We start from the raw sequence: 9,911 nt of genomic DNA on the forward strand, positions 1-9,911 counted from the left end.
TTACAACAAGAATGACGCAACAATCTTCTTCTCCATTACTCATACACAGTTATATACAACATGATACTGATCCGCCATTGACTTGCAAAATATACAGCCTGACGCGATTACTTTTTACCTTTTGCATATACCAACGTTAACATCGCCGGTCTTTATGGAAAATGAGCTATAGATATCAGGAAGGATAACTGACAGGTTTCTTTCCTTTTGTGTTGCTGTGGATTGGATGAAAATAAAGTATGTTGACCATTATATAAGAAAGACAACGAAGAAGGCTCTACAAGAGCTATACAGGTGCGAAGGATGTTGTTTCGTGGTGAAGGATGGTTATTGTAATTATTGATACTGCGTGGCAGAGCGTCTGGTGCCATACACAGTGTCGCGTTTGTGATCCCATTTATAGCCACACAATTCCAAGATGCGATCCTTGAAGATCTGCTATCGAGCAGCAGGAACGCACACGATTTTATTAGGAATGAGTACAAGAACTCCACGTACAGTCGAGTGAGAGAGAGCATAGCAAGTCGTTAAGGGTAGTAACTTATCAGTTGTTCATAGTTGTTGTAATTAACAACAAATAAAGTTGCTGTTGTACTAGCAAAGAAACTTCCTCCTTCATAACAACAAACGCCTTTTCTTCTTTGTCCCTGCCATATTATCATCACCGCTCAGAGCTATATCTATAGTTTTTATAGAAGCGCTTGTAATAACTAGGGGTCGCAATCTGACCCACGGGTCAAGGACGGGTCAATAGGTCGGGTTGCTGCTTTTCTGACCCACGGGTCGACCCGTCCAACCCTTGACCCGACCCGTTGACCCGTTGTGACCCGAGTGTATATAGTTTAGATTTGGGACAGTACTAGTTATCCAACGGTTTCTTTATTCAAGTGTATAGCAAGATATACGAAAGGGAAAAAAGAATATTATGATGACATATGCGAATACTGTTTATTTTATAATAACTTTATATGAAGGGCAAAGTATGAAGATAAGGGGAAGCGCTAAGGCCTAACGGTGCAAAGTATATAGGATTTAATAAATAAGGATACCTGAAGACTTAGATAACTTAGACTTTAGAGTAAAAGGAAGAACAAAATAGGGAAGGCCGTTAAAAAAGGAAACAGGAAGAAGTGTAAAAAGTAAGTGAGCAGTTTAGCAATAGGAGCAAAAAAAATGAACGAAAGGAAAGAGGAGTGAAAAAGAGACAAATCAAATAGGAACGACAAAGATTGGAAAGTGAGAAAAAAAAAAGGGATAAAGGTAGTAGAAATTTTTTTAGTCGGTTGTTATTTTTGACCAAGCCTTTACCAAAACGCTTTCTTGTAATGCTTCCGGCAATAATCTGTTTCATTCAGATGGCACGAATCCTTTGACATCCGAAAACAAGCGCTCGCAAGATGTTGATGTTATAGGGATGGCGAGAAACTTGCGTGCCATTTTTGCTAACTGCACGTACGTTGTGCTTGTGCGTTGCCAGTACTCCAATTCGTAGCTTACCGGTCGTCTATTATCGTCACCTTCGGCAAGTGCTGTCTGTGGCTCGCTTACATATGCTGTCAACTCATCTTGGATTCTTTGCCTCTTGGGACGGTAGCGATTGCGACGTATCTCCTCAGGTGACAGTGCTCCAGCCTCACGGTCAGTGGTGCAACTCACAGTCTTGAACGTGCTCCATTCTGCTTCGACACTCATTCTAGCTGTCTCTTTAAATTCTGGCTCCCATTCCCGTTCATCCCAGTAAGCATACTTCAGGCACGGGTCCATTGCTGTGGCGACGGCATATACGGTGGACGAATCAGTTCTTACATAATACATTTCAAGCTTTGCTTGGGCCTGTCTTGCTGCGTCACGCAGGATTTGCGGATTTGACGTGTCGTCTTGGAAGTCTTCGAGATCGTCAATGAGCACGTTGTATGCGAAGATTACTTTGTTGATAGACGGGTAACTATTGATGGACCATGTTGCTTAATACATTGCTGTATGTGATGCTATTACAGCGTGTTATATTTTCCGTAATAACTTACTGTGATGTTGATAGCTCTTCCGTCATAATTTTTAGACTATCCAGCAATGCTATGACCTTTTTCATGTATGGCTCGTCTTGGGGATCCAACCGATATATCGACAACTCGCTAAAGAAGTCGCAGGTTGCATTATACGCGTCCTTCACCCTCAACGCCCGTACCAGCATATCATAAGTGGAGTTCCATCGTGTGCGCACATCCAATTGTAGCTCGAGCTGCTCGCCATACTTCATAGAACAATATTCACGATATTGTTTTCGGTACTTGGTAGTGGACATCCTTATAACATGGTAAATTTAAGTTAATATTTGTGTAAGCGGGCTTGACCATTTATGCTAGTGATTTATACCCTACCTGATTTTCTTTATTCCTACTCGTAACTTGGACACCACGTTGCTAATATCTTGATCGGCCGCGATATCTGATTCAACAACATTGTCGAGCAACGGCTGTGAACGCAACCCATCTTTGATCAGTACTTGCGCAACCAAATTGACGACGTGACCGATACACGGGATAAGGTGTTTGGCTGCCTGGAAATGGAATGCGCGACGACTCTCCCCTCTTGTCTCGGCACGCCTTTCAAGCTCTTTAGCCATGGACAGGTTGTTGGAAGCATTGTCGGCGGTAATGGTAAACAGGAGATGAGTAATGTCGAAATCGTCGAGCACTCTTAGGAAATGATCAGCAAGAGCTTCTCCGGAATGGCGTTCATCTGGATGCTGGAGACCGACTAAAACCTCCCGCTGCACCCAGTACTCGTCAATGAAATGAGCGGTAATACCAAGGAAATCATACCCCCACTCTGAGGTCCAGGCGTCCACGGAAAAAGAGAGACATTGTTGCGCTTGCAAATAGGACATGATGCGCGCCTTCTCGACCCGATATAACCAGGTGATGTCGCTCATGATGGTATTGGCAGTAATCGGCGCGACAACATCAAACGATGGTGCTGCCTGAGTGAGCTGGATAAACTTGCGAAATTCTTCATTTTCCACCATCGTGTATCCAGACTTTGTGCTGATGATGGAACGTGCTTGTTGCTCCCGCCATACTTCTCGAGTAATGGTCGTTGCTTGGATAGACATACCACCACGAGCGAAACTGTCCATTGGCCCAACAACTGCCACGCTGCCTTGCTCGCACTTCTCCTTCGTAATGCTGTGTCTATTTTGCAGGTGACGGATAATGTTACCGGTAGATGAACCAACATATGACTTTTGGCACCTTGAACAAGTAATCTTGATAATGCGATTCCTCTCGTCTTTTGTAGCATCCGCAACCTTGTATTTGTAAATCCATGGCTCGTCCGAACCGCGTGCCATACTGCTTTGGCTAACCATTGCTGCACTGTGTTCTGTCTCGCTTGTGTTTGTTTCGTGAAAGTCGCTGGCTTCAGATTCAGTGGGATCCAAGGACATAGAGGTCAAATTGCTGTCAGAACGGGTGAACTCCATGATGGTGTAAGTGCTAGGTACGAAGGCTGTTAGGTTTTAAAAAAAGATAGCTGAGAAAATAAAGATTACTTTGCAAGAAAACGGAAAACTCGTATATATTTATATCTTTTTTTATCGCTGTTTACGTTGCATAGAATAGAGCATATAACTACTACTTAGAAAACGGTACATCTTTTGCTTTTGGGTATACGGACATCATGCCCAGTTTGGCCATGCTTTGGACGCATATACTTGAAGCTTTAGTTGATCTATTATGTAGCATAAATAAAGCTTCTTTTACAATTTTTCCAAAAACGTTTTAATGCTGGTGTAACTAGATGTTTTTGGAGCAAATACGTTATTTTCTCCACACTCCTGGACGGTACAGGTACGTTTCCCTTTAATTTTACGATCGTCCGAATCAACTTATCTACAGTGACTAAACACAACGTTTGACTACCGTTAGGCAGCAATCATTATCATAGCTCAATCTTTTCGTCATTGCGTTCAATACTTCATCCCTGGTACAAATACAGCACCACTGTTTTCTTATCTGCAGCCTTTTTGTCACTGTTTTTTTTACCGCATCCTTTTTTGTCGCTGCTCCAGCACCACTTCTCTTTTCTTAACACCTGTCCTTTTTTGTCGCCGCTCCGGCACCACTTATCTTTTCTTTACACCTGTCCTTTTTCGTCACTGCCCCGTCCTTGCTCAGTACCACTACTTTTATTCAGCATGGCATTTGTTGTCAATACCGCAATCTCACACACGACAACTTTTCTTTTGTTTCATCCGCTATAAATGCACAGGAATATGATCGCCCATCCCCCACTTATTGCAAAACACACCATTTAGCCCGTCTCGCTGACTATGCAATACAGTGCTGATTTTTTTGCTGCTGACTTTTTTGCCTGCCCTTTTTTTTTATATTCTTCAAATTCTCTCCGTCTCCATCCCAATCTGCCCATTAAGTTTCTGAGTTTTGGCCAGTTAACGCCAATGCTAGTACAGAGGATTTATCAAAAAACCAATCAATAAATAAAACTATTGAGCTTATTTATTTTACTTTTAGTATATATTTTCTTCTTAAATTCGTCATTTTGTTTCCTTTTGGTTAGAAATCGTTGAAATCATTGCCAACCCGTCAACCCGAGTTTTGACCCGTCGGGTTGAGCGGGTCAGGTCGGGTCAGTGTTTTCTTGACCCACGGGTCAACGGGTCAGACCCTTGACCCGACCCGACCCATCCAATTGCGACCCCTAGTAATAACATGCAATCCCATCTCACACCCGTTTATGCAGACAACTGAAACATAATGACTACATAATGTATGATCTTTTACTTTTATTTTTTTCATCCTAACCATAACATCTACAGTAACAATAATAAAACCCTACATACCACCCATCAGTATATATAACTACCTTATCCATCAAGACCGGCAATGTTCGTGTTGGCATATGCAAAAAGGAAAAGGTAATCGTTATTGCCATCGTGTGTGTGCGAGTTTAGTGAATTGCAGAGGAGGATTACAGTTGTAGTGGTGTGTATGTATCATAGGAATATAATTATCATCGCATTGATGTGAATACATACAGCAAAGAAAGAGATGACCGTCATTACGATGATGATGTGCTTGAGTGTACAAGTATTAAAACAAAAAGACCGGCGTCATAGTCGTTATCGTGTAATATGGGCGTATATGATAGTGAAAAATAAATGCGTCAGGCTGTATATTTTGCAAGTCAATGGCGGATCAGCATCATGTTGTATATAACTGTGTATGAGTAATGGAGAAGAAGATTGTTGCGTCATTCTTGTTGTGAGTACGCAGGTAGAGGACGATGTACTATGCACGTAAGTTTGACGTTGGATTAGTGTAAGATGGTGCATCAAGTATATACAGAGAAACTGAAAAAGAAGCAGTAATTCTGAATAGGCATATCTCCACTAAAACTATATCTCAAGCACAACCGATAACCTTTTCCTTCCCTTGTTCACTTATCCAGCGTTTTTTTAAGCAGCAGTAATGGCGGTCTACTCCTTTATAAATTTTGAGCACATGCTTTTTTTAAGAAAACAGTTACCTTCATTTCGTTTTTCAATAAATCCGTGGATTGCGCCGTTTTATTTTCCTTATTTTTTGTTCATCGTGAAGAGAGTAGGAGCCATTTACAAGTATGCGTCGCAGCTGTTGATTTGCCATGGCGAATGGTAATGAGAAAAAAAAAAGATCCCTGCTGCTGCTAACAAACCCCACACTTTCCACCTACCTCAGCCACCAGCCTCCAATCTGTTTCAAACTCAACCCGGGTAAAATAAAATGAGGGGAAACGCTCAGGCCCTGTTCCCACAGCAGCAAAATAGGCTTATGCACACAGTGAGTCTCTGACACACCCTTGCCATTTCCTGTACATTAGCCTACAAGCTTCTTGTCATGAGTGAAACAGCCATACTACTACATCTTGACATTGGCTTTGTACTGCTTAACTTCTATTATGTCTTGACTTGAATTGAAAATCTTAAGTACTCAAATATTCTACTCTGCTACACTTAATCTATTATCTACTTCAACTTTTATTATGTCTTAGTTGACTAAAACTATGTCTAGGTTGACTATTATTATGTCCAGGTTGTCTATTATTCATGTATAGATTGATTATTATTCTTTTCAGAATGATTTTCATTCATATACAGATTGATTTTTATTTTGTCTAGATTGATTTTACTCATGTCCAGATCGATTTATATTCATGTCTAGATCGTTTTATATTCATGTCCAGATCGATCTTTATTCATGTCCAGCTCAATTTTCATTCATGTCCAGCTCGATTTTCATTCATGTCTAGATCAATTATTATTCATGTCCAGATCAGCTTTCATTCATGTCTACTCAGATTAACATTCATGTCCACTCTGCCTAAAATTAAATCCCTTCTGCCTAAATAAAAGTTCAAACGTCTGCTAGGAGATGAAAATCCTATATATAATTGTTTTATATAATAAAACTAATAGAAAACAATTTAAAAATTATTTTCATATTAGAACAGAGTGTATAGTTTTAAATTACGCACGTGCTTTTTGATGTCACTTTAAAGAAAAAGTAACTAGTTAGAAATCTCCATAGAAAAATTTTCAATTTTTCGTTTTGACAGATTTTTAATAGGATGATAGTTTAACTATCATATATGAACACTGTTCATGAGGCACTTGTAGACAAGTGTTTAGAATAACTACTATTATTCTAGGGTTTTGACTACCGTCTCAATGACCAGCTAACCACGTCATCGAAAATCAAAGATTTTCTCTGACTACCCCTAATTATATTGATCATTCTTTATTATTTAAAAATAAAACTTAAAAACTAAATATATAAAATAAATTAAAAATTAAAAAATTAATAAACTATTAAACAGCCTACTATTATATAAAATATTATATTATTAATAAAGATTATTCGTCTTCATCATCAAGCAATAAACATTATCTTTTATTCTACTCTTACTCTTTTGTGATCTCGCTTTCTATTGGCTATGGTACTTATCTGCCAAAAGGACTTGACACACTACCACACCTACCAAAAAGCAACTTGACAATAGTATAAAGTAAGAGGATACAGCTATAACTGCTTAGCTAATCTCTCGGACCGGGAATTGAACCCGGGTCTCCCGCGTGACAGGCGGGGATACTGACCACTATACTATCCGAGACGATTTATTTTGACTCAAAGTCTGTGGTGCTTCAAGGCCTCATTCATTTTCGACGAACACTGGAGTTAAAACCCGATTTCAGAGTGCTTTCAGTGTACTCTGAAATTTTTCTTTCAGTGTGCTTTCAGTGTGCTTTCAGTGAGAATCTTCTTTCAGAGCGCTTTCAGTGCGCTTTCAGAGCCGTGATGCAGCAAATGGATAAAAATTGGCTCCCCCACTAAAATCCTTCTCCCCCAAAACCATCTGGGATGACCCCTTTTTTACACCACCTGGACTGCTGTGCTTCTTCCTACTCTGAGACTTTCACCGCCACTATGCTTGTCTCCACCACTTTGCTTCTCCTTTTTTATTTTTTTTTTTGCCAATTACTAAATCAAATTCTTCAACATTTTTATTTATTTGACCATCTACAAGTTTCTTGATTCGCCATCGCATTAGATTCCTTCAAAATGCTTTTTAAATCTGAAGCGATTTCTATAATTCAAAACTTGTTTTTTATTTTATTCTTCATTACAACTATAGCAGCGCGAAGCCAAAAAAGAAAAAGACCTGACCTGAGGTATTTTGCTTTTAAGAGTAGATTACTTTTATTTTACGTGGTAAATATGTAAGAGCACAGCTATTGTCTATTTGAATAGGGGTAACAACAACGCCGGAATGGAGCCTCCCCAAAGGAACGACACACTGCCACGTATACGGTTCGATTTCTAAATGGTAGACGTCCATGCCTAGCATCCTAAACGACTCAAAGGCTTGCGTATTTGGTTGTAGGTACTCAACAAAAGCAAAAACGAACTGGCAGAAATTACCATCGGTGGGACTGCGTAGGTTGTGGACAAAGAAATATAAAATGCGCCCAGGACGAACGATCGCTTCAGTATGAAACTGAGTACTTGGGCAAACGACTCAGACATAGGTGCTGGTGTTGATGTGACGAGACATTTCGGAAATGAATGTTTGGCCCAGGAGATCGACTTTTGCAAATTTGTAGAGGTGATCGCTGACCTGATTACTACTAGTGCTGGTGAGTGACACAAAATTCATATCTGGAAACATCGATTGGTAATACTCGACAAGACAGTGGTAGTGGCGCGTATCCATGTACACCTTTTTGCCAGTCTTGAGAGGAAGACATGATGGTGGCAGCGGCTCCCAACCAACTACGCTTACTCCCGCGGCATAGTCGAAATCTGATTGATCCAAGAACGGCTGACAATTGTAATGCTCTTGCATGGCTTCTGATTGTGGCAGCAACAGCTCAGCAATCTGTCTGGCAATCGTGCTGTTGCCGCACCGCTCGACCACGACTCGTCGGACCATATCATCAGCGAACACGACACTCAAGAACTTCTTCATGTACGTAAGCTCGAAACGGTCTTTTTAGTTGGTGTGCTGGTTCTTGATGATCTTGTTGAACCGCTCAAAGCTGAATACCCACATGTTATAGCAGCTGCCAAAATTGAGTACCATGTCGCGAAGGTGAACATGCAAGTGCATATTTGGCGTGACTTGATCTCTAGAGTACAATCTTGAAAAGTCGCGGCCAAATTTGAGCAGCAGTTGGTGGGCTTCCTCGTTTTCGGCGATGGTGATGGATGGCTTACAGAGGAGACGTGCTGCCGCGACAAAGAGCAACCAGTGTGTCATCTTTTCTCCTAGCAATCTTCCCTTCAACAACGACGGCGAGAGTGCAACAGTCCACGACCTCCATTCATCCGACGTCATTCCAGCAAATCTAGTCGCAATACAGCCGCGAGCGATGCTGTATGATGGGGGCACCACCATCTTTTCAAGGCAACTCTCCATATCGGTCAAATGCTCCTTAGTCAAGGTTCCGTCATCTTTCCATATGGTGGCCATGCGCTCGGCTGTCCCGCAGAACATGTTGTGCATACAGTCGACTATTGTCTGCGAAACAGGATCAAAGTATGGAAGACGATGCAACTCGGACCAGCGTGTTCCATTTGACTTCTCCAACTGTGTCCTTTCGGTAGCCGTTTTTGCTGCCTTCCAAGCTTTTGCGTCTGCCAACTTCTTTGCCTTTGTCCGCAATCTCCAAGGAAAGTCAAAGTTGGAGTAATCGCGCAGCCTTGGATTCTCTGCTTGCGATGGCCAGGAAATGTCGCAATGGTTACATCCGTAGAATGAGTTTGGACCTGTAAAGCCAGAAACCTTTCTTGAAGCCGGTATGTCCGATGCTACGAACAATAGAGCTGCTCGCACTTTGACCAAGGAGCCGTCATCAATAACCATATCTTTGCCGTGATATAATTGTAACAGATCGTCGACTATTGGACGCAAGAAATTATTGATTTGCTCTATCAATACAAAAAAAAGAAAGGAAATCAGAACCACACATGCGAGACTCCAGAATCAACGAGCAAAAAGATAAGTAACAGTGTAATCAAATTGGTACCTTTAGAACTTTCATGGGGTCCCGGTGCTATACCGACCAATATGACATTTGATGACTTGAATCGTTCAGATCTTGGCAGGTTATTGATTGTCATATACAGTGCACCGACAGAATACGAAGTCTGCTTATCGAATGACTGGAACCAATCGACATTGAGCGTCAACATAAGTAAGTGCTGATTTCCGACACGTCCAACGAATGATACAGGATTTTCTGCCGTGGATTCTGGCGCCATTATTGACCACCATTTGCGACCATCGTATACATCATCCAAAGAATTTGGTCGTGGGGTTCGCTTCCTCCAGTGCTCGAGTTTTTCGCCGAA

At 41.2% G+C, this 9,911-nt stretch overlaps 1 non-coding gene across 1 annotated transcript; it reads right to left on the bottom strand.

Moving 5' to 3' along the window:
- Positions 1-7,098: 7,098 nt before the first annotated feature.
- BDB00DRAFT_t89 lies at positions 7,099-7,170 on the bottom strand. Its single transcript has one exon. It is a non-coding gene; the product is annotated as a tRNA-Asp (tRNA).
- Between the last annotated feature and the right edge of the window lie 2,741 nt (positions 7,171-9,911).

The sequence above is a fragment of the Zychaea mexicana genome, assembly GCF_025766255.1.
Source record: "Zychaea mexicana strain RSA 1403 chromosome Unknown BDB00scaffold_77, whole genome shotgun sequence".
Lineage (NCBI taxonomy): Eukaryota > Fungi > Mucoromycota > Mucoromycetes > Mucorales > Lichtheimiaceae > Zychaea > Zychaea mexicana.